At 45.0% G+C, this 13024-nt stretch overlaps 1 protein-coding gene across 1 annotated transcript in view; it reads right to left on the bottom strand.

Annotated features, from left to right (window-relative positions):
* Positions 1–13024, bottom strand: part of LOC115202216 (F-box/WD repeat-containing protein 7-like) — a 74996-nt gene that overhangs the window by 34276 nt on the left and 27696 nt on the right. The window lies entirely within an intron of this gene.

Here is a 13024-nt window from a genome sequence, read left to right as displayed (position 1 = left end):
GACGGGCTCAACAAGGCAACTCTCTGGGAGAAGAGCTGTCTTCCCGTAGCGTGCGTAGACGAGGGCCTTGCTGTTAACCGTCGGAAGCAGATCGACGGCTGCTGTTGGACAGCCACTGACGCATCCCCTCAGGTTCTGTGAGCCCCTCTAACCCCACTGGTGCCCCTAACCCAGTCCTTATGGTAAAGTGTTTAACTTTCCTCCCAGCTGAAAGAGAAGACAGGAACACGAGCTGGGTCAGCTACTCTAATCTGGTTCTCTGGTGAAGTTAGTTTCTTCATGGACCAATTTGGAGAGCTATTCTTTGGCCTGACGGGGGGGTTTGAGACAGACAAAAAAAAGTGCAGTTTGATATGGGAAGCGGTCGGAGCTCAAGTCGGGCAAAAGTCAACATGTAACTTGAGTAGCCACTGGGGATCTATTGGCAAGGCAGACCAGTTGTACGAGGCACAGTTATCGGCTTCCAACCCCCGTCGGTTTCTACCTCTGAGCGGCTGCCAGTGCCTAGAAAACAACCCCTAGATATGACAGGCTATCCCATCACAACAGCACTAAGAACATGGACAGTGCCAAGGGAACAGGCCAGGGCTTGCTGTTGGCTAACTGGGTGTAAACACCAGACAGAGTCGGACAGGAGTCCTGGGAAAAACATTGAGAATAGCAGAGGCAGACTATTCAGCTGCTTAACAGTGGATCACCCTGAGACAGGAGTGAGTGTGCATGCATGTTTGAGACAGCAGATCACTGTGGCTGCGTTTAGACAGGCAACCCAATTCTGATATTTGTTCCACTAATTGGTCTATTGACCAATCAGATCTTTTTACATCAAGAAAGCAGTTGGTTTAATGACTCGCAGGAGCCTATGGAATTATACGAGACGAGAGAGGGAAGTCAAGGTTAGTTTGTAGCTCCATTATGTAACTTGACAGCACAGCAGCTGGGAGATGTTTACAGATTCTGGTGAGAGGTTCCAGACACACACCGAGACAGTGAGAGACAGAGACAGCACAAGAGATAGAGAGAGCACTACCGAGAGAGAGAGTGCGAGAAAGCGTGAGAGGGCGTGCGCAAGAGCGTCCGAGGGAGCGCGAGAGCCCCCGAGGGAGCGGGAGAGCCCCCGAGGGAGCGGGAGAGCCCCCGAGGGAGCACAAGAGCGAGAGCCCCCGAGGGAGCACAAGAGCGAGAGCCCCCGAGGGAGCACAAGAGCGAGAGCCCCCGAGGGAGCACAAGAGCGAGAGCATCCGAGGGAGCACAAGAGCGGGAGCACCCGAGGGAGCGCGAGAGCGGGAGCACCCGAGAGAGACCACGAGAGAGACCACGAGAGAGACCACGAGAGAGATGGGAGCAAGAGAGAGAGACCACGAGAGAGAGCACAAGAGCGACCAAGAGAGAGAGAGCGCGAGAACAAGACCATCATACCACCCAGCTGTGGAACAGAAACTCTGTTCATCTTATCTCTATGTTGAGCCCAGAGGACAAATAAACTTGCACTTCTGATAGTAAGAGAATGTGCAAATCCATCTTATTTCACAGGTTTCCATAAGTTTGACCTTTCCCAGCATTCCTTTCCTGTTTTCAGATGACTGTTTGTAGTCGTCTGGTAGTCAAACCGGCGACAACTTTCTTTTTATAGAAATAAAATACAGAAAAATAACTTGGGAATGACCACATGAAGTCATTGCTCCAAAGTTCAGAGTCCAACATACCAGGACCACCGTCTACAAGAAGAAAAAAAATGCAATCCATCCAAAGAAAACATTGAATAGAATCGGGGTCAAATATGTATTGTTGGACATGAAGAGAAAAAAAAGATTCCCAGATAGTGCCAAGATCTGAGAACAGAACAAGTTCATCTACAGCCTTCCGTTGACGTCAGATGCTCGCCAGGCCAGACGTTAATATTTATATTACAAAACAGGAGTGTTGGCGGGGGTGACTCTAATCGTGCTGTTAAAGTGAGCACAAAAAGAGTGCTGTCGGAAAAACGCTGAACAATAGGTAAAAAGGTACAATGGTTGCAGGACCATCGGACGAGTCGGCCCTCATTCTTCAATGACAACATGTGGTCTTATAGACAGCCACAGGCATCACAAAATACATCACGAAAGTTTATTGAGAGTCCCTGTATACCGGTTCTATTGAATCCCTATTGATTTGTTCTCTCATTGAATGAAGCTGAAGCTTGTCTCCTCAGCAGGAGGGAACCATGCTGTGTTGAGTCGTTGGGTAATTTCAGAATCTGATTCAAAGCAGAGCGCAGCACGTATCAAATCAAAGTCACTTTGATTTAGGATGGCAACAACAAGTACGTACACACACACACACACACACACACACACACACACACACACACACACACACACACCCCCATTCAGAGTGACCCACTTATAGAGAGGCAGTGGAATCCAAGAGGAGATGCAGGCTTCCACATTGACCAGGGAGGGTTGTTGTGAGTGCAAGCAGTAGACCTCTCCTTGTTATGGTCGCAGTTGGCCAGAGAGAAGCACTGGGACAAAGTGCACTGCGTGAAAGGTTGCACGTTCCAAAATAGAGAAAAGTTCTCTCCTCTTCTCAACAGGCCTGTAACACATGCTGCAAAGCTTGGCGTTCCATAAACCAACAGGCTGGCATCATGACCACAATATCAGGTGGATAACAAGGGGCACTTACAAGGAACAGCTCAGAGGTTACCAGAGACCTGAGAGTGAGTGTGTGTGTGTGTGTGTGTGTGTGTGTGTGTGTGTGTGTGTGTGTCAACACAGTACAGAGGTAGTGGACTCCTGTCCAGGTCAGCTGTAGTGTGTAGAATTGAAAGACTGCCAACAGAAGACTAGCAATGAGTTCTAGAATCTTGGTCCATTGTCAAGACATTCTGTTAAACCCTGGGTGAGAAGCATTAGGGTGTAGAACGACATAACCAGAGATGAACACAACATTCTCTTACCCAATAAGTTTTTCGAAATGTAGGCCTACCTATTACCCGATTTAACAACACTAATTCAACAACGTTCACTTGCCTCGTGATTGTGTGTGTCCGCGAAATGCAGTCCTCAAAACGCAGATGAACAAACAACCTGTGCTTGCCTTAAGTCTTCAAAATGGATGAATTCGCTTATTTCATTAAAGTGATTTAACTTCGCAGTCAAATCAGCCTGGCTACATCATTTTAACCCGCATTGGTTTCCAGTTGAGTACTGTACATCTTTAGAAGAGCATTATTCACATCAGGCCTCAAGAGAAGCCTGGCAGGCTATAATCTAAGGGAGAGGAGACCAGCAGACCACTGCAGCTAAAGCAGTTCTTGATGGCACACTTCGTTCATAGGGACTCCGTCTATGGTCATAATGAGCCTCAACTTCAACCTGGTCGTGTACTGTGACAATTTCACACTACGAAGGTAAACCGAGCCATATTGGGCTGGCCTGGTTACCACATCCACCATAGTTGGACAATGTGAAGAGAAAACAGAGGCAGCATAGTATGAGTCTCCCAATAATGTGAAATCAGCCAAACGCCTAACTAGAGCCCAGGAAGACCTCACTTATTAACTCACTGCCTGTGTAACAGGTGGTTAGTCTGGAGGGCAATGACCCAGCAGTATCCAACCCCAGCCTGGGCTCTGGCTAATCCAGGTTAGACTGTAGAGGAAGTATCCCCAGACACACACACTGTCATCCAGATGGAGGACACCTGGCCTAGGCACATGCTTAGAGCTGCTCAGGCACACACACACACACACACACACACACACACACACACACACACACACACACACACACACACACACACACACACACACACGGAGGTGAAACAGATGGGCTGTATGTATGTATGCATGGACAAAGCCATCGATCACGTGACACCACTCATTCCCATGTGAAGACTCAATAGCGCATTGAAGCCAAGTGAAGTCTTAAGATGGCGTCTCATGGACTGTTAGAATTACTCCAGGAAGTGACATTGCAGGCTAGCTCAGCGCTGCCCCCTCTCATCGAGTAACTCAAGTTGAAGGCCGACCGGAGTACTGCAGGCTGCCATTAGCAACTAAATGATCATTATAACTTCTGTGTGCTATTTTAAAATAATCAGTTCAAGGACATAAATGTGGTTTATTAGAAACAATTATTGGTACCATGATTGTGTAAATACATAATTTTTTTGAAGACAAAGATTTTTGTTCATTCACCCAAATGAGGGATCCTGTTTTCTGCTAACAATGCCTGCAGTACCGTGGTCGGCCTTGAACCTCCGGGGCAGTCGTTTTCCCCTAGCTGGTACAATTACCATGTAACCAACGGTTACGGATGAAATTAAATAACCTTTACCGTTTATTTAAAAAAAAAATGATGTAATACAATATTTTGTTTGTGGAATTAACAGCTGACTGAAGACTGGATAGCCAGGCATTCGTGTGTCAATTTTGACTTGTAAACTCATGGGTACACTCGCAATGGCTGCCTGGTATTGTCTTGCAATAATTTAAGGGAATGTAGCAATGTCCATTCAAATGATGTTAACTGATGTGGCTCATGCAATGGAATGTAATTTTTGTAATGTCAGTTGAGTTGATTCAACAAATCACAGCACATATTGATGGGTACACTTCCTGCTTTACTCCTTGCCAATCCACCCACCCATTATGCCATCATTGACTTGAAGGGGAACACCCGTTCCGTTCATTCTATTTCTATGGCTGGCCAATTATCATCGTTCAAAATTTCATGACAGTCACAGCCCAAGCCAAGATACAGGTAGCCCCTGATTTTGACACCATTACCTTATCCAGTGACCTTGGCCAGCACAACAAACAGGCATTATGGCTGGACTGGACAGAAGGTAGTAGAGGGAATTAACCAAGAGAAAGTTCAAATCCCAGACAGAGTTCATACAAAGTCCTTTGTTGAATGAAGACAGTGTATAAAGGGAAGGAGGATGCATTAAGTGAGACCTGATGGATAAAAACATGACATGGGTTACACTAAGCATCCTTATACCAATCACACCAGTATGCAAACTGGTTTGAAATGAGCGGTTATTGGCAGAGAAGTTTGTAACTCTTTCGTCATGGTCTACGACCATATGTTGACGTCACCAGGAAGGCCAAAAAAGTTTCCACCAAAACAGGCTGTAATTTCAGATGGTCTTTTCAAACAGATCTTACACTAAAAAGGGCTTTATCATTTTCACAGTACTATTCCAACCTCCGTGTGAATGAATGAAGTGTGCACGCGCACGAACACTGTGTGTGTGTATGTGTTTGGACACACATACTCATTCAAGTGTTTATTTGAACTATTTTCTACATTGTAGAATAATAGTGAAGACATCAAAACTCTGAAATAACACATATGGACACATGTAGTAACATATACACATATATATATATATATTTTAAGTGTTAAACAAGTGTTAAACAATTCAAAATAGGTTTTACATTTGAGATTAGTAGCCACTCTTTGCCTTGATGACAGCTTTGCATAGTCTTGGCATTCACTCAAACGGCTTTATGAGGTAGTCACCTGGAATGCATTTCAATTAACATTTAAAAGTTCATTTGTGGAATTTCTTTCCTTCTTAATGCGTTTGAGCCAAATCAGTTGTGTTGTAACAAGGTAGGGGTGGTATTTTACCAAATAGGGCTAAGTCCATATGTCATTTACAGCTCAAATAAGCAAAGAGAAACAACAGTTCATCATTACTTTAAGACATGAAGTTCAGTAATACGGAAAATGTCAAGAACTGTGAAAGTTTCTTCAAGTGAAACTGGCCCTCATGAGGACCGCCACAGGAAAGGAAGACCCAGAGTTACCTCTGCTGCAGAGGACAAGTTCATTAAAGTTACCAGCCTCAGAAATTGCAGCCCAAATAAATGCTTCTGAGTTTAAGTAACAGACATATTTCAACATCAACTGTTCAGAGACTGCGTGAATCTGGCCTTCATGGTCAAATTGCTGCAAAGAACCACTACTAAGGGACACAAATAAGAAGAAGAGACTTGCTTGGGCCAAGAAACATGCGCAATGGACATTAGACAAGTGGAAATCTGTCCTTTGGTCTGATGAGTCCAAATTTGAGATTTTTTATTCCAACCTCAGTGTTATGTGAGACGCAGAGTAGGTGAACGGATGATCTCCGCATGTGTGGTTCTCACTGTGAAGCATGGAGGAGTGATGGTGCTTTGCTGGTGACACTGTGATTTATTTAGAATTCAAGGCACACTTAACCAGCATGGCTACCACAGAATTCTGCAGTGATACGCCATCACATCTGGTTTGGGCTTAGTGGGACTATAATTTGCTTTTCAACAGGACAATGACCCAAAAGGGCTATTTGACCAAGAAGGAGAGTGATGGAGTGCTGCATCAGATGACCTGGCCTCCACAATTAGCTGAACTCAACCCAATTGAGATGGTTTGGGATGAGTTGGACCAAAGAGTGAAGGAAAAGCAGCCAACAAGTGCTATTATTTTATTTAACTAGGCAAGTCAGTTAAGAACAAATTCTTATTTACAATGACGGCCTAAACTGGCCAAACCCGGACGACGCTGGGCCAATTGTGCGCCGCCCTATGGGACTCCTAATCACGAGCGGTTGTGATACCGCCTGGATTCGAACCAGGGTGTCTGTTGTGACGCCTCTAGCACCGAGATGCAGTGCCTTAGACCGCAGCGCCACTCGGGAGCCCCCGAGTAAAAAGCATTCCAGGTGAAGCTGGTTGCGAGAATGCCATGAGTGTGCAAAGCTGTCATCAAGGCAAAGGGTGGCTATTTGAAGAATCTCAAATATATTTTGATTTATTTAACACTTTTTTGGTTACTACATGACTCCATGTGTTATTTCATAGTTTCGATGTCTTCACTATTATTATACATTGTAGAAAATAGTTCAAATAAAGAAAAACCCTTGAATGAGTAGGTGTCCAAAATGACTGCACTGGGCCTTTAACGTTCTCTGTTTGTGTTATTAACAGGAGGTTTGTGACAGGCTTTCTTTGAACACCTGATGTGACAGGCCAATCAGTTACACAGTCCTATGAGCTGCTAGATTGTTCTCCGTGGAGGAAGAGGAAATAAGTTACGACATAAGCCAGAATAATCAGTACACATTATCAACCACACAACGAGGCTAGTTTAGGGATAATCCAAAGAAAATAAGCTACTGGGAACTTCAGTAAATCTGTATGCTGATGCAAGGCACGTAATCTACATCAGAAAACATACACTGAATCTCCGGGAGCTACGGTCTTTCTCAGAGAGTAAAGTAACATCCATCACTATACATGGGTGGAAGATGCCATAGAAACAAACTAACACACTCTCCTTTCAAGAACCATGCTACAGTTTCTCCTCTGCCACCCACACCATGAGGGATCCGATTGCCTCAGCAGGGCCATAAGAGTCGACACACTTCAAATCAACAGCGCCAGGTCTCTCGAGTGGCAAACAGCCGGATCTACACACCTCCGCACACTCCGGACTAAAGAAGAAGATTAAAGTACATTGTGCACACAAACACAGGCCTGTGCAATACGTGAACAAACATCCTACTTCAGAAAAATGCCGCAAGGCTGCCAAGACAGATGTACTGTAATGACTAACGCAGACAACGTCTGTGATTTGATGTGTGTATAATTCCCAGACCGTTTCCAGATGTGCTAGACTGAACCTAGCCAGGGCCTGTATTCACAAAGCGTCTCAGAGTACGAGTGCTGCTGGTCTAGGGCCTAGGTTTTGACTAATGAATAAAACTGAGGGACCTGATCCTAGATCAGATGCTTTGTGAATACGGGCCCAGCCCTTGTGCTGCTCCTTGAATTCGTTTTTTAATGCATGGTAACTGGACTGAGGTCTGTGTTTACGAAACAAGTATAGGCTCCAAGGAGGGCCATGGGACAAGGAGGAATCTCGACTTACAAAACTAACTATTCCTACACGTCTATCAACAGTAAACCACCTTGACCTTTGGGGGAAAGCAGACATCGCAAACAATGTATGGGCATGTACAGGATGGCGTTCGGTTTGGTTCAAAGGGACTGTATTTTTGTTACAAGCCCTTACTGTACCACGATATGTGTAAGACATTTCACGGTAAGGTCTACACCTCTTGTATTCGGCGCATGTCACAAATAAAATGTGATTTATTTACCTAACTTTTATTTGACCCGGTATGGAGGACAATGTCTTCTGAGCTCGGACTCTTCTCCCATAACAGTCTAGGCTTAGTGGCGTAAGATCACTTGTCATGTCCTCATAACAGAGAGTTCCCTGTAAGGGCGTGATCTTTGGGAGGTCTGGTATTTCTCCAGGCAGGGCAGACGTGTTCTCACAGCTGTAGGCTATTTACTGAAAACACACAGCAAGAAAAGGTAAAAGAGCAGGTAGGTGAGAGCCTAACCACTGAATAATAAACAAGGTCTTGTCAGGTCACACCCGACATGACCTAGCTGCCTGCACCAGACCTGGGTTCACATACTATTTGAAATCATTTAAAATACTCTATCCGTGCTTGACTGAGCTTGCCTGTTCCAAAGGAACCAACGGTCGAAGTGCAAACGCCACCCACCTGGCACTCCAGCAAACACTCACAGTATTTTAAAGATTTCAAATAGTATTTGAACCCAGGTCTAACTGTGAGAGGTGACACATTCAGCTGCCGGTCTGTTGTCGTGTTTCTCAGGCTTGGTAGCCATGACATAGCACAAGTCAAGATATTTTCCCTGACTCAAAACCACAGTCTGGAACCTGGGGGTGCCAAGCCAAGGGTGTAAGGGGTTATAAAAGCCTTAATGCAAGGGCATTAAAACCATGTATGTAATGTGTGTGTAAAACCCATTAGTCAACAGTGAACAGAAAGGCCACGTGTGACTTCATTTTGACCTTTCAATTTATTATTATTTTTTTTAAATCAGTGAGGTTAATATACATAATAGTTCAACAGGAACCTCAGTCATTAATTGCCTCTCTTTCAGCTGTATTTTCATAGGGTGAAAATCTTTTTCCCGTTACAATTGGCCCTATGCTTTAGCTGTATACACCACTCAAAGTTGGGCAGCAGTGTCATATGGAAAAGAGACCTGCTTCATGGCAGCCTCTCCTAGTGAATGAACATAGTAACTAGGCCTACTACAGCTAGCCTAGCCTAGCTGCAAACACCAGGCAGTAAGGAGAAGGCAAGGAGGAGACGGTCCTCAAATTACTGCAGGAATGCGGAGGGAATCATTTCCTCTCTACCTCATTCTCATTCTGCAGCTTTTCACACTGAGCTGTGGGTGAAATCCAACGATCCCCGTGATGCTACCTTTCCTCCAGAGGCGAGGGCCACAGCAGCGGAGGGCCACAGCAGCGGAGGTCTCCACCAGCGAAACACAGATCACATTTCATCCACACAGGGTAATGATAATGAACGCCGGGACGGGCTGCCAAAAGCTTCAGTTACGGGGGTGAAGATTGGCGAGAAGAAGTAATAAAGAGAACGAGTGGGGGAGGGGGGAGGGTGGGAATGAAAGAATGGGATAATACATGTTGAAGAGAGGAACAGAAGAGGAGCGACCACAAAGACATTCCAACACAACACGCCTTGCTACTATCTATTTCAAGACGGGTTTGTTACGGTTCTTCTAGTGCAGGTTTTTCAGGCACCGCCTTACTGCACAAGGTTGGGGTCTTTGGCAATGACAAATCTATTTCCTTCCCAGTCAAATGAATAATAGATCTTACTTTGGAATATGGCTTGTGTACATCTTGAGGCAAGGCCCGACACTTATATCTGAATGAAACTTGGTACGGACTACGGACTGTCAAAGAACTAGAACATTTTAAATGAAAACGTCAACTTGCTAAGTGAAATAGCAGGTGTTAAAGATCGACTGAACTTTCTGATTTGGCCTCGTTTTGAAGATTGCTCAGGTTAGGTTAAGAAACGCTAGCGGCCATGACTCAAGACAAACAGGGGTTGATGTTTGATGTGGGTGTGTTATGTTACACATATCGAACCCTGGCAGGTACTGTTTGTCCCCCTGAGTCACCGTAGCAACAACATAGCCACTTCCTCAAAATAGTCACCTCAAAATAGTCCAAAAATAGTCCACGATGAATCAAGAAAAATGTAATTCATTTAGACATTTTTGTAGAGGTTTTAGTCATGCAATTTTACATCTAGCTATGGTGTTTGGTGCAGTATTTCTCAAGTAAAAAAATAAACCAGTCAGTGTACTGCATACAGTCTACCGAATCGGGACGGACTTCTGAGAACAATAACATGTCGACAACTTCATCTGTAAGTTGTCAAACTATTGTAAATAAAGCACAAGCTGCTACAAGCTGTTTATCAGTGCCCAAAATCACTAGCTAGCTAGCCAAGTTACATTTCTGTTTGTCAATTAAGCTAGCTAGTAGTAGCTAGCAGGTACATTTAGCAGCCAGGGCACAATCAGGTTGTCAAGTCCCGTGTGATTTGTTGTCATTCTGTTTAATACAACCTAACTATCTATTATCAGAATGTGAGTATGTCTGGCAGTGTTTCATAGGGATTCATGACGTTACAAAACAGGCCGGACACAAGATGCTCGCAAATGGGGCGGCAGGTAGCCTAGTGGTTAGAGCGTTGGACTAGTAACCGAAAGGTTGCAAGATCGAATCCCCAAACTGACAAGGTAAAAATCTGTCATTCTGCCCCTGAACAAGGCAGTTAACCCACTGTTCCTAGGCCGTCATTGAAACTAAAAATGCGTTCTTAACTGACTTGTCTAGTTAAATAAAGATAAAATAAATGTAAAACAATATACAAAAATGAGTTTTGGAATATTGCCAAGTTGCATTTGGGATTCAAGCGCGCTCTGATCGCCTCAATTCCTATTTTGCCGCCCCCCAAAAAAGTGGCAGACATGAGTGATTATTTATTTAGCCTTTATTTCGACAGTGAGTCATGCTGTGACCAACGTCTCTTTCACAGATGCGCACACATCAACACACACATTAATATGCGACCACTATCAAACACATCAGCAAGAGGCCACTCCATAAAGGGCTTAGGGCCAAGGGTTATTTCAACATAACATTGTTTAGTGTTGTCTTACGTAAACAAGTCCAAGGCGCTGTGTAATGGGACAGGTCTGTCTCACTGTCTGGAGATTTGGGCAGCTCTGATTGGATGGAGCATGCGCAGTTGATAGAGCGCAATCAGCACAGCTGCTTCTCTCGTGGTAGTGGGCACCTGGGCACGATCGTCATCCAACCCAACACTCAGTAAGCTGTGACGAACTCAGAAATCTCACTTTTGGATGAGACTGACTATCACCAAAACGATCCTATTTTTACCTTGTAGTGAATTTTGACACTAGAATAAATGTTTGACTAATATCGATGCCACAGAAGCCATTTAAAACCAAAAGTAGTTGCTCTTTAGCACAGAGTTGATTTACAAACAGAACTGCATCACCAAGAAAGATAGCCCAACGCATCTCAAAGCCCTCTCAGATGAAGTTACTAAACCAGCATCTATGACACACCAGTGCGCTTAAATAACACCCATGTGACATGACATTCGCTGTAAAGACTCATCTCTTCAATTCTTACAAAGAGGAGCATAGACAATGGGCCTATTGATGGGCCAACATTTGCCAGGCATATGGTTCCTCTTTCTATGTTTTTCTAAGGGCCATGCCCCCCCCCCCCCCCCCCCCCCCCCCCCCCCCCCCCCCCCCCCCCCCCCCCCAAGGCAGAAAGGAATGGACAGTGGGAGGAGTTTTGAAACAAACCCATTATGGGTCAGGGGAACTTGTCAGTGGCAGGCTTGACAGTATCTGGATAGATTGGTAGTGTAGGGGGATAAAGGAATGTAGAAAGAAGGGTAAGATTGGGAGAGGCCTGAGTGATAGTGGGAGAAAAAGTTAGAGAAACAAGAGCTAAACATTTGAAATTGAAAAGATATATAATTATGATGAGTGATTACGACTCGTGGTGTAGTGGCAAGTAAACGCAGGTAACAGTTCACCCACCTTTTGCAGAAAAATGCATTGAAAGTATAGGAAGCGTGAGTTTCTCTCTGAGACCGGCGTTCAGAGTTTACCCACCTATTTCTTTAACCACTACGTCACTGATTACGACGATGATTAAGACAGGCTTCTCTTCATATGAGGTAGCCTCCCTAACGAAACAACTGATCTCTCGTGGCCCTATGCCTCTGCTCTGGGGACAACAGCAGAACAGAGCAACAGTCAAGCCTCTTTAGGGAGAAGCAGAGCCCTGGCCTGACTCCAGCCACCCCTCTCTCCCCACATCTCAGCTACCCTACCCAGCTCAGAAAAGGCATGTCTTCATTAGGCCAGACACGATGAATAAAACAGACCCGGGTCGGAAACACTCTGCCAACCGTTCCCTTCTTCCCTGCCATCTCTTAACCTCTCTCCCTCCCTCCCTACCTGCTTCAATTCATAAACACTGAATCCTAATCGACTGTTCCACACAACCGCCGGTCTCTGGCACATCCACCCACCCCAACTTTGAGAGCTCGGCCGTACAGAAGACTGCCCCTCTACTCCCAATCGTTCTCCTTTCATGTGAAGAAGTGGAGACTGCACCAGTTAGTGATCCACTGACAATGTAGGAAAAGGAAGGAAATATCAGATCCATTTTGGCTGAGTGACAACGGTCAGAGCTGGAGACAGCTAACAGGCTACTACTTATACAGCGAAATAGAAGAAAATCGATACCCTACTGCAGCATGCCTTTTAACTTGTCTTGCCAAGGTTTTGTTGAATGTTGAAGTAGCAAGTGAGCCTAAAAAAGACATAGCATGTGGATGGGTCCCAGAGCGCTGACGTGTATAGTCTTATACCTATCAACAGCTATTCATCAATGCAGATTACATTTCCAAAGGCAACAGGAGCCATCATCTCAGTGGCTGAAATCCAACACTGTCAGCCGAATTTAAAGCACACACAGAAAAATACAGACACCCTCTTTCTCAAAAAGGTGATGGAGAGTTGGAGGTAGACCAATGGAGACAAAAAAGGTTCCCACTCTCT

This window comes from Salmo trutta, chromosome 11, assembly GCF_901001165.1.
Source record: "Salmo trutta chromosome 11, fSalTru1.1, whole genome shotgun sequence".
Lineage (NCBI taxonomy): Eukaryota > Metazoa > Chordata > Actinopteri > Salmoniformes > Salmonidae > Salmo > Salmo trutta.
This window is presented reverse-complemented; position numbering and strand designations above follow the sequence as displayed.